Genomic DNA, 13094 nt, shown 5'->3' on the forward strand with positions numbered 1-13094 from the left:
TTCTTTATGGAAAATTGTACAACTACCGCCAGAATTATGCACCGGATCGCTGAATTGCAATCATATGCAAAAGCTCCGCTGCTGGGTCCCTTTCGATAGACTTTGTACACTTTTGAGATTGACGTTTTATTTCCTTATATTTATCAAAGAGTGAAAGAGTGTGCAGCAGATCTTTCACTTACAAAAGCTCCCTCATATGCAGAGGCGTCGATGGAGGGGGAGGAGGATAGTTCCCCCGTAAAAGTATTGGGGACAAACAGATCATTTTGCTCCTCCTCGTAACTCCCGAGATGTGGAAATGTTCTTACTTTTTTGATAGAAAATTGTCTAAATATTTCAGCCAAAGATGGCTGAATTTCAATTCTGAAAATACAAAATCTCCGTCGCGTAAGAGGGGGATAGGCCTTACCTCTCCCATACCCTCCCCGTTCAGTCATTTCTACTTAATACACTTTAGATTGACAGATTTCAAAATGTTTCATCTAAATTGTGCACCAGGTCTGTTACTTCAGTTTAAAGAAATGCCAATGTTCCTTGGGTGGGAGGAGATATCTAGATACTTTCAATTAACGGAGGGTCCCCCCCCCCTAAAAATAGTATACACTTCTGAGATTGAAATTTCCCCAGATTACATCATAGATGTGTTTACAAGATATTTTCATCTGAATTCTAAAAATACAAAAGCACCCTCGTATGTAGGGGCGTATAGTAGGGTAACTACGGGGGGGGGGGGGGGATGTGCCCCCCCCCCCCCCAATCCGCTGGGGAAAAAAAGACTTCCCAAAATGGTAATTCACGGGTTTGGTAAACTGCTTTTCAAATCGACATGAAATGGTGATCAAGAAATAGATATTTTTCTGAGATTTCTTTTAACCATAATTAAAGAGGTATACTGTGAAACATTGTTCAAAAAGCCCGGAGCCGACAAAATATTGTGATTCAGCGTGATTTCTGGTTGGCATTCGGAATATAAGCAGTATGTGCGCAGTGTACTTAGAACATCCGAACGGCAAAAAAAGAGTCGCTGCAATGTTGTCCAATGTGATGTAGAATGTACACCTTCGTACCTTACGCTTCATTATATCAAAGCTAACTCATTGATTTTGCAGTGTTGCTTTACATACTTGTCTATATTAAAATGCCTTGCATTGTCAATAATAAGACTTGACCTGGGCTATTTCCTAACTTTTCCATGCATCTAAAACACGCATACACACAAACACACAAACACATGGAAATAACAGGTCACATGTTTCGCTGAGGGAAATCTAAAGTGCAGATTTTGGACATCGTTCCCCCGCTTGGTCACTTCGACGCCGCCTCGCTGGTCATACCTCCCCCAATCATGAACATAAACCGACACCCTTGACTATATACCAGTGGCAGATCCAGGGGGGGGGGGGGGAGCGCATCGGGCTCCCCCCTTAATTTCCAAAGCGAAAAAAATGTAGCTACAAACGGCAGTTTTAGGACTGTAAAATTTTGAAGCTAGCTCGCTCTCCTGATGTTGCTGCCAGTAATTGCCAGCAGTTGCGCCCGGTGCGCCCCCATCCCTTCATTTCCAAAGCGAAAACAGCATAGCTACAAACGGCAGTTTTTGGACTGTAATGTTAATGTCAAAATTTTCAAGCTCGCTCGCATATAATCGTTATGTCATGCTCCTGATGTTGCTGCCAGTAATTGCCAGCAGTTGCGCCCGGTGTGCCCCACCCCCTTAATTTCCTAAGCGAAAAAATATAGCTACAAACGGCAGTTTTTTTACTGTAAAATGTCAAAATTTTCAAGCTCTCTCGCTTCGCTCGCTCGCTCGCATTTCATCGTTATGTCATTCACCTGAAGTTGCTGCCAGTAATTGCCAGCAGTTGCGCCTGGTGCGCCCCCATCCCCCTCAATTTCCAAAGCAAAAAATATAGCTACAAACAGCCGTTTTTGGACTGTACAATGTCCAAATTTCCAAGCTCGCTTCCTTCGCTCGCTCGCATTTAATCGTCATGCCATTCTCCTGATGTTGCTGCCTGTAATTGCCAGCAGTTGTGCCCGGTGCGCCCCCCCTTAATTTTCAAAGCGAAAAAATATAGCTACAAACAGCCGTTTTGGGATGGTACAATGTCAAAATTTCCAAGCTCGCTTGCATTTTTAATCGTCATGCCATTCTCCTGATTTTGCTGCCAGTAATTGCCAGCAGTTGCGCCCGGTGCGCCCCCCTTAATTTCCTAAGCGCAAAAATATACGTACAAACGGCCGTTTTGGAACTGTACAATGTCAAAATTCATGATCGCGTTCATGAATTTCAGTGTATGAATAGTTTGATACAAGAAGTTTATCTAAATTATACCATTTTAAAGGCAATATTGTTCAATAATAATCTACATAAAATGTACTGCTACCTTAAACATGTTGGACTATTTCAAGTCGATAAAACACGCAAAAATGCATCAAATTGCACCATTTACAATATCAATATGCAAAAAGTTCTCACTGTGGAAGGGGGATACCCCCCCCCCACACTCTCCCCCGCTAGGCCGCTCCGCTCCCTCGCACAGATATTCAAACTCCAATTCCCTCCCCCACCCCCCACCCCATCATTAAAACGGAACGATGGCCCTGGGATGATTGCTTTATTGACTTAAATGAAGAAAATTTAAGAATACAATTAATAGCTACAGGAAAATATCTACTACGTTATTACATACAAAGAAATGGATATCCATATTAGCATTTTTTATTGAATTTATTTGGGCATTATTCAGGACTGCGTTACGTTTTTGAAAGGGGGAGTCGCCTGTCAGTCAAAAAGAAAGAACATCAAAAGACAAGAGAAACAACAACAAAAAAAGTCTTCATACTTTTAAGGTCTGATTTTCCGCCGAAAGTCGGCTGATAACCAAGAAACACACACACACACAAACAAACAAACAAACAAAAACAAGAACAAAAAGTCTTCATATTTTTGCTGCCACTTCCCTCCCACTTTGCATGGAAAAGAGTGGGACATTTGATCCCTGTGAAGTGTGTGAAGTGTGTGTGTGTGGGGGGGGGGGGGGGGGGGGAGCTTCTCCCCCCCCCCCCCCCCCCACAAGGGCTGCGCCGGTCCGTTTATGGGTTTGTAATCGTGGTGATGGTGACTATCGCCGATCACCCCCCCCCCCCCCACTCCTCAGTACGGATTTACGCCGTTGGCATGCAGTGGTAATCTTAATGAAAATTTATTACCAGCATTGTGTCAGGTAACTACTTAGAAGTGATATGCCATGCTGTATAACAATCATTAGGTTCATTTAAACTATATCTAAACAATGCAAATCAATTAGTTCGGTCGAACAAAATTTTACTTCAATTGACCAAGAGGGAGCTTTTGCATATTTTCAAGTGCAAAGTGTGGGCTTGTATAAATAAACATTTTGGGAATACTTTCATTTTGTTCCATGAAAGGCCCTTTTTGAGAATATTTTAGTACAACATGTTCATTAGATGTTTAATCCAAGGGAAATAACACGTCCTATATAGAAATAACAGGTCACATGTTTCGCTGAGGGAAATCTGAAGTGTGTCATTATTATTTTTCCGGTTTGCATTATTTCTTACGTTTTCACTCATTTAAAGATACCATAGATGTTTAACGTTGTTGTCTGTGCGAAACTGATGTTTGTTTGTTTGTTTTTTCCGGTCTTTTGTAGGAATCCCCCAAAATGACTGATGTCTGTTAGTGGAGATGAGAAAGAAAGTTTTCAGTTCCTGTCAAAGAAGTAAGTTAATCAAGAGTATAGAAGAAGTGAAATATTTAGGATTTTCGTCTCAGGTTGAAATTGCACAGGCATGAATTATTAGTATTGGTCGGTCGCAATGTGCGTGATGGAAATGTTGAGTGAGCAAGACATGCAATTTTACAAACTTCTGTCAATGAAAGTCATTAATTTTACAGCTACATGTATAAACCAGTATTGCTAGTATATGCAATTACGTTTACTTGCACGCATGTCATACATGTAATATAAAAGTTCATGTTCGGTTGATGCATGTTGAGCAAGGTTGCAACTGTCATAAACGAATCTCAAGTTACACAGGAGGTTAGAGCATGGGTAGATCTACGTTTCCTAGACATGCAAAACGAAAGAAAGAACCTTAAAGGCATAATTTACCATTTGCAGATGAAACAAAAATCCAGCATTAGTGCTTCAAAATAGTTCTAAAATGTGACTTAGGGATAGAAAAAACCAATGTAAAAATTTTAATTAGTATAATCGATGTTAAGTATTGTTCAATATACAAAAAGTGAACAATGATTATAACAAAAATGTTTCCAGACTAAGCCGTCTACAGGTATGGTTTATTGAGAAAAATTGTGATATCTCCTTATATTTTAGATTTTATAGTGAAAATTTTATATGGTAGGATGTTTTGTGATACAACTGACGTACACATATGCATCAAATGTGATATCTTGAATATTTCTTAAATCACTGCTCCCAAAGGTAAACGGTACCTTTAATTCCAGTGAGGAATTCCCTTTGCGGTTGTGAAACAATACTTAGTAATCATGGTATACAGCCGTAAATAATGGTTCGTTGACTACAAGTGCAGAAATAAATTTGAAGCACTGTTGGATAGCTGAAATACAGCTGTATTATGCTGTATAGTCTGTAATAAGTTCTGAATTTCAGACTAATTCATATACAGTGGTAATAGTCATGAACAAGTATTCATCCTCCAGGCAAGGCTGAAAATGTTTATATGACAATGGAATTGTAACATAAACTATGAATCAGCTTGAAGCTGATATGCACTGCAGAAGGGGGTGTGTCTGTATAATGGTTATGATGAGATGTATGAAAATATAAAACAATTTATGATACACGGAATGATAAGCAATTTAATTATACATATATCACATATAATGGTAGTTAGATGTCCATACAATCATGCAATTAGTCATTTGGAAATGATAATCCAAAGGTGCAGGCTATACCCTCGCGGAATATAAAATAATAATATAGTCTGCGAGTACAGGGAAGGGAAAATGTGCAAAAACAAATAAACAAACAAAACAAACAAGCAGAAGGGAAGTTAAAAAGTTAATCCCGATGAACATTATTAGATGGCATTAGGTGAGATTCGTCGCATTTTACTACGATCAAAGACGATCTGATGCAATGATCACGATTTAATAGTGTTGATTATTAAAAAATATAAATTGAACCGTGTAAAAATTTTCTGTGATTAACGCGATAGCCACAACTGACCTCAAAATATGATACGATCTGATACGATTTGACAATGTCACCAGGATTGCTCCACGATTAAGACCACGATTTTTTTCAAATCGTGGCGCCAACCGTGGTAACGGAAAATAAATTTGAAACACTTGTAGGTGATATACGGCTGTATTGTGCTGTAGTCTGTAGTTCTGAGTTTTAGACTTATTCATACAATGATAACAGTCACGAACGAGTATTTATCCTTCAAACAAGGCTGTAAATGTTTATGATAATGGAACTATGACATAAACTGTAAATCAGCTTGAAGGTGATATGCACTTCAGAAAGGAGTAAAATTAGATTTGCAAAGAGCTTGCAGCTACAATGTAATGATACGCTTTGAGTGAAATAATTATGTAAACAAGGAACAATTCGATCAGTTTCATGATTTGAGTAAAGACACATTGTATTACTGTGAATCAGCTTGAAGCTGATATGCACTTCAGAAAAGGGTAAAATTATATTTGCAAAGAGGTTGCAGCTACAATGCAATTATACACTTTCAGTGAACTATGTAAACAAGGAACAATTGGATCAGTTTCATGATTTGAGTAAAGACACATTGTATTACTGTGAATCAGCTTGAAGCTGCTATGCACTTCAGAAAGGAGTAAAATTAGATTTGCAAAGAGCTTGCAGCTACAATGTAATTATACACTTTCAGTGAACTATGTAAACAAGGAACAATTGGATCAGTTTCATGATTTGAGTAAAGACACAATGTATTACTGTGAATCAGCTTGAAGCTGCTATGCACTTCAGAAAGGAGTAAAATTAGATTTGCAAAGAGCTTGCAGCTACAATGTAATTATACACTTTCAGTGAACTATGTAAACAAGGAACAATTGGATCAGTTTCATGATTCGAGTAAAGACGCTGTGCATATATTTGAAGTATTGCTATTTGAAATACTCGAGATCAAAGAGTTGCTTATAGTTCATTATGTTCATTGCATGAAAGGCACGCAGTAATGCCAACAGTGTGAGTAGAGTATATCGGTATGCCAATTCGACTTAAACCTATGGGTATGCACACAATGTGTGTACCGGTATCGGTTATGAAATCCTACACATCAAATTATACAGCATAATGGGACAGTGTGTTCACGAAGTGTAATAGCAAATAGATCTTACACATGCATATAAGAGGTGACAATGTGTGATTACAAAGCAAATTACGGGTTTTTATATGACAGCAAATATATACTGTAATAAGCAGGAAACATTCAGGTTGATTGCAGGTTGATAAGAGTAGCCAGTACGACATCACTCTCTTGTGGTAGCATGCATTAAGCATGACGTGTACTATTCTCAAGACAATGGGTTTATGATAAAACTGTATAAGTTGATATGAAGAAATTTTTGGAAATAACAAAGTATGCGTTATATACCGGTATACAGACAAGTGTGAAAAGAATACGCATGGAGGCAACATTTATCTCTTGAAGGTGTATATTTATATTGCTAACCTACACAGATTGAATCAAAGGTGACCAGTGTACTTTAACTTTTAGAGAAGCATTAGAGAAACAGATATCACAATAATCTAATTTCGAAAAGGATCTACTTTCATCTTGAGCCACCCATCACTTAATTTGTGTAAAGTTCGTCATTTCTCACGGAGTTCACGTACAGTATTCGTCAACTAGAAATATTGTTGGAAAAAAAAGGAACAGCAACAACATGTTGCCCTGATTTCATTAATCCTTCGTTTTGTTGTCAGGGCAACGAGTCCTAAACAAATCTGGAATGAGTTGAGTACCTTCGTGCGATGTAGCCCTTGTACGTTTCCTATCATTAGTGGCGTCACAGAGTATACCAACTTCCGGAAATCTGGCTGCATCCTCTAAAACATCAGGAGGTAAACTCATCTTTAATTTGGAATGATATTATATATATAAAAGAAAGAAAACAAAATAAAAATCTTGGAAACGTGTCTGCCTACCTTCTGGTGTCCGGGATGAGAGTACGCACTGCAAGGTAACGCTACTAATCCACAAAGCACCAGGATAGCAAAAGAAAAATCCATTATTCAAATCAGTCTAACAACTGGACGTTGTCGGAAAAGAAAAAAAAAAGAAATCTTACGAGCTGTACTTCTTTAGGAATTTCCAAACAAACTATGCGTAATTTCTGCTCCGTCAGGGATTTGTCTTTCTTTATATATCAAACGAGATCAATCTGAACAGAACTTAAGAATTAAAAACATAATTAAACAGTTATGTTACTTTTGTTGGCTCGATTCAGTAAACCACATAGATTTGCGTGGTTAAATTGTAGTGTCCTTGAAACTAAGCCCCTTACTACGAACCTGTCGTAGATAAGAGTCAATATTATTGAGAGATTGCTATATTCGAGAGTGTACAAATTTCAAGGCCGCATGAGGTTGGTTTTACCACCTAGCAGCATGAAGTTAAGCCGAGGAATTAGTCTGTTCCTGATGTGGCCAGTCTCTTGCAAAGGTTGTATGCCATTTATGGTGTTTCTATTCAAATTGGCAAAAACAGTTAATGTTAAGATATATATATATATATATATATATATATATATATATATATATATATAAGTAAACGAATCAGTAGAAAAAGAACGCCGTAAAAAATAATAATAAATCCTAGATCTTGAAGATCTTAAAAACGGAGCATAGCTCTCAAATACTGAAAGGCAAGGTCACACTCTTCATCAGTGCCCATGGTGTGACAAAAGATCTTAATCAAACCCGTTTCTGAAACAGACATGAAAACACGTCTGATCATGGGCAGACGGATTTTGAAACTCACCTTTCAAAGAAGTCACTGCGCTAAACAGATGGAGGTAGCGCACAGTGTCCATAGTGACGCATCCAATGACGCGTAGTCATGACTGCAAGATGACATGGCAAATCTCCGGCTCCAAAACAGAGAATCTGAAAAGGGCCTCATCGCCAACAGTCGGAAGAGTAGCAGAAAATGTACACAGTACAGAAACGTAATAAGAAAATTGGTCTGCTCGGCATCTTGATGATAATAAGTAAACGAATCAGTAGAAAAAGAACGCCGTAAAAAATAATAATAAATCCTAGATCTTGAAGATCTTAAAAACGGAGCATAGCTCTCAAATACTGAAAGGCAAGGTCACACTCTTCATCAGTGCCCATGGTGTGACAAAAGATCTTAATCAAACCCGTTTCTGAAACAGACATGAAAACACGTCTGATCATGGGCAATATATATATATATATATATATATATATATATATGAGATCTGATTGATTGAAATATGTTTCCGTAACAGAACAAGAAACTATCTCTGTTTGGAAATTGCATGCTTTAGAATCTGGTGATGAGCTCTAAAGGAATAATAGTTTACTTGATCATGGACTTATTATTAATCTGTTATGTATACTCCAGCCAAAATATCATTTATATCTATCCATATTCAGGTCTCAGATCTCAAATCTCAAAATCCACACCATGTTAACACACTGATAGAAGTTTCATCTTTGATCGGATATAAAATACAACATTATTTTAAGGTTAAAGTTTAGCATGTTTTCAACAACAAAAAACCACACACACACAAAAAACAACTGCAAGAGGTACTGATGCTGCAACCACAAATCTTTTGAACAAAATACATAGGCTTACAATTCACTAAGTAATGGTAGATAATGTATGAAAAAACATACAACTTTAGAAAAGATAGATAGATAGGCGAACAAATACACACTAGACATCATATTTTCTTTTTTTTCGAATGACGCTATACTGAACATCGCCCGAAACGCAAAACAACCGTAACGCAATGGGACATAACACATTTTTAATCTAACTAGCATCCACTCCGTTTCAAAAAGTTTTTTTTTTTTTTTTTGTAGTCCACATAAGAGATTAATTGTGGACCAGATGTAGGTTTTGAATAGTACTGGAATCGAGTATGCTTGGTGAGAAAAAGATGATGTTATGACCACCAATTGTACTAGAAGCTTTAAGATCCATCATATTTGACAGTTCAATGTCTGTCATCATGCAAAACCAGGCGATGGTTGTCATATCAGAGAATGTATCTTTACTTTGAATAATTTTGATTTGATTTGATTTCTTAATTTCTTTTTCATACATAAATGATACACAAAGTCAATTAAACGAACTAATTGAGCACAGTATGATTTGAATCTGACAGTTAAAACAAATGAATAATTCAAATATCCAACATTTTTTCTAACACCATGCAAAATGAAAACAAACAAGCATTATTCTATGCATATATTTATGCAAACATAGGATCCCGTATATCGTTCAAAGACAAATTAAGCAACTCTTGATGTATAGAAATTCAGGAGACCGTCATCATAAGCAAACGCTTGACGAGGAAAACGACCTCAGAAATGATTGTCTTAAACAATGCGACATCGTAAGAATACAATATACAAGTCACCACTCATTGAGTGACGATAAAGAAAGAGGGAGGGAAGAATGAAGGGGGGAAGAGGGGAAAAATGCAGTGGTGCATTGTGCAAGATGTGGAGAATTCGCCTTCAAAAGGACTTTTTTATACTTGACTAATGAACTTGACAGGAGGATGCTTGTCTCACAGCACGTAGGCAAAACAAACACAATACTGAGTAAGCAAAATTTCCTGTTTTAATGCTTATCTTGGAGAGAAAAGGTGGTTTGACATAGGAACAGATAGCACGAAATCACTGAAATGGTTTAAAATAAGTCCCTAAACTATTAAAGACATGCGTACAAATTAGCAATGTGGACTAGATTCAAACCACCTTTATGAATTTCTGCCAAAAATCAAAAGCTGGCGTGGAAAATTTGCATGCGACGTACATGCATGTTGGAAATTCGAAATTTTGAATTTGCAAAAGTCAATGAAAGTTGTTGGTTTTTTTTTCTCCCGATATTCACCCATGATTACTAATGCACAACCAATATCATATGGGTAACAGTATCACGTAAATATTGTCCAGAGTTTTTGTGTAATATCAACATTTCCATATAATTATTCACATGTCGATTCCATTCTAGTTTGGGTGCAACTTCAACTTAAAATGATAACGACATAGAGGTTCCAGTGTTCACTTACCACTGAAAACGGTATGTGACGACGATTATATATATATGTATATATATATATATATATATATATATATATATATATATATATATTTATACAACATAATCAGCACACATGCTGACTATGTTATATAATATGTTACAAGTACTTTGAAAATTTCCTCTAATCCGAAATGAAGCGAATATAATTACGCAATAAGAAAATCAACATTTCAGAAACTTGAACAAGACTCATTATGAAATTTTGATAAAGTATAGAGAATGGGTGGCCTTGTAGCTGGGATATACTTTCACCTTCCATTCTTTACCACCCTTGATGACTGTCAACGAACACGTATGATATCCTTCACTAATTTCGCTAGTAATCCTATAATCTCATTTGCGGTATTACACCGCGGGCAAGCATCATGATCTTATTATTATGACTGCGCAAAATAACTCTAACTGAATTACGGATGAGGGGCGGGGGGGGGGGGGATTTTCCAAACCCCCAAACGCAATGATAGAAACAAAGCAATCAAGTCAAAAGCAAAGTGTTTCTATTGAGGCCTACATAATAGAACCTCTTTGCTCACAAGCCACATTTAAACCACCAATTGAAGGTAAACTTTTTGGACATCCGATTGCCTCAGTATTTCTTCATGATTCACGTGCAAGCACTAATAAGCATGCACCCATTTAAATCCTTTCTCACTGGCGGATCCAGGGGGCAGCGCACCTGGGACACCCTCCTTTATCTTTTGTTAAAACAAAAGAATTAAAAAGGAAAAAAAATGAAGGGGGTGCGTGCGCCCCCCTTTTTTTTTTACGGAATTCCTGGATCCGCTCCTGTTTCTAATGTGGCAGAAAAACTGGTCGAAAATTTGACCAGTTTTTCTTGCAGTTTTGTCCTAGTTGTTGTACAATGTACTTGTGAAAATATGAACATTATTTTCAATCTTGGAGCCAAATGGCATTCCGGGTTATTGGTCCAGTCCCGTTTCTCACCGAGACCGTTTTGGTGGTGTTGATAACTGGTTGCGCAGGCGCTTAACCCATTTTCGCAACCTGTTCCAAGCGAAATGATCTATGCAACACCCGAGATTGGACGAAATCCAGGGGATAAACGGCCCTGGCTCATAGCCAATGGCGATCATAATATTTCCGTGGAATACCAACTGCCACCCCCACCCCCTCCCCTCCCCCTCCCTCCCCTCCCCCTTTTCTTTACTTAACATGGCTGCGTACAAAGAAAGAGATCATAGTTATAACCAAACAAAGCAAATGAACAGTAAGCAAGCGAAACAAGATCTCACAAAGCTAGAAGCTCAACTTCAGTTCCAGGATGTCATTTTTTATAGGTATAGAATATTGAGCACTCTAATTCCCAGGGAGGTTCTTATGCTGTTGGAAAATACAACCAGAACTGAACATTCATAATGAGTTGAAAAAAAAGAAGAATACTTTCCAGGTTTAGGTTTTTTTTTTCTCAGTTTCGGCTTGTTTCATTTCTCCAATTGTACGACTGAAATCTCATGACAAATCAACAGCTACGTTGTCATCTTGTCACCTAAATGTGAATTAGGAGATTAGAGTGAAATGGAACAAGAACATGCATTTTATCGTATTTGAAGGTACGGTCGGAGGTCGGAGTCATTAAATCAGTTTGCGCCACTGGAATAACGGCCTATGGGCGATCTGGCATCTTTAATTCTCTCTCTTTCTCTCTCCTTTTTTTTTTAATGTGACTGACGATCGACACAGATATACATGACATAACTTAACCTCGCGTGCATTAATTTCAATTGCATTGAGACGAGGACGTAAACACAAAGGAAATGAAACTAGACAAAGACAACGTGCAAGACGACAAGAAGGGACATAAAACAGCGTTTGAATAGGGAAGAGCAAAAAATAAATTTAGATTCCTTTACTCGTCGCAGTATGAAAACCGGAATGATTGAGTTCCTTTATACACGTTATATTCAGTGCGCCTGTGATCATTTATCTTTATATACAACCGTCCACTTGAAGCTCTAGTCAACATCATAAATAGGGGAACTGCGTATATTGACGAGAATCTCTACGAAACGTGCACATAAATTTGAAAGATGTTTACATCCATTTCTGTGACAACTCAATCACAATTATCATGATTATCATGCGTGTATATTCACAGTGTTCAACTGCTAATGTAACACTATAGCTTTGCACCTTTACACATAGTCATGAGCACAAAACCCATACATTGTTTACGGAATGAAAATACACTGTACATGCGTACATATTGTGCTTGGGCGATTTCATACTGATTTAAAAAAAATATGTAGATATACAAGCCATGTAAAGATAAGGATAACATTCTATATGTTATCGATCAGATTTGTTCAGATGCTATAACGTTTGGTGGTGTCAGTTTTGTTTAAAAAATGTTCCTCCGTTTTGTTACTAGTCTAAATCATAGACGGCATGTAAAATAAGGTTGTAATACCGCTGGCAAGGTTGTGTTATGGCGTAAATGCACTGCCAACATCTTATCTGGACTCGGAAAAAGGAACATCGCTAAATAATTAAGTCTCATATTTTACCAATGTCATCTTCACTGAAAGATGCAATTGGGAGAACCTTACACTTCACCTGAATTTGATCATATTTTTATAAGTCTCATGGCTGGGATTATTGGCAACAGCAAATTAATTGTTATGAAAAATCTTTCGTCAACTTTCGCTCCCTCCCCCTCATACCCAACCCCAACGTTGTTGAGACGGGTGATATAGAAACCGGACGGAATTCAACAT

The sequence above is a fragment of the Diadema antillarum genome, unplaced genomic scaffold (assembly GCF_040938485.1).
Source record: "Diadema antillarum isolate AM-2024a unplaced genomic scaffold, OU_Dant_1.0 scf00000028, whole genome shotgun sequence".
Taxonomy (NCBI): domain Eukaryota; kingdom Metazoa; phylum Echinodermata; class Echinoidea; order Diadematoida; family Diadematidae; genus Diadema; species Diadema antillarum.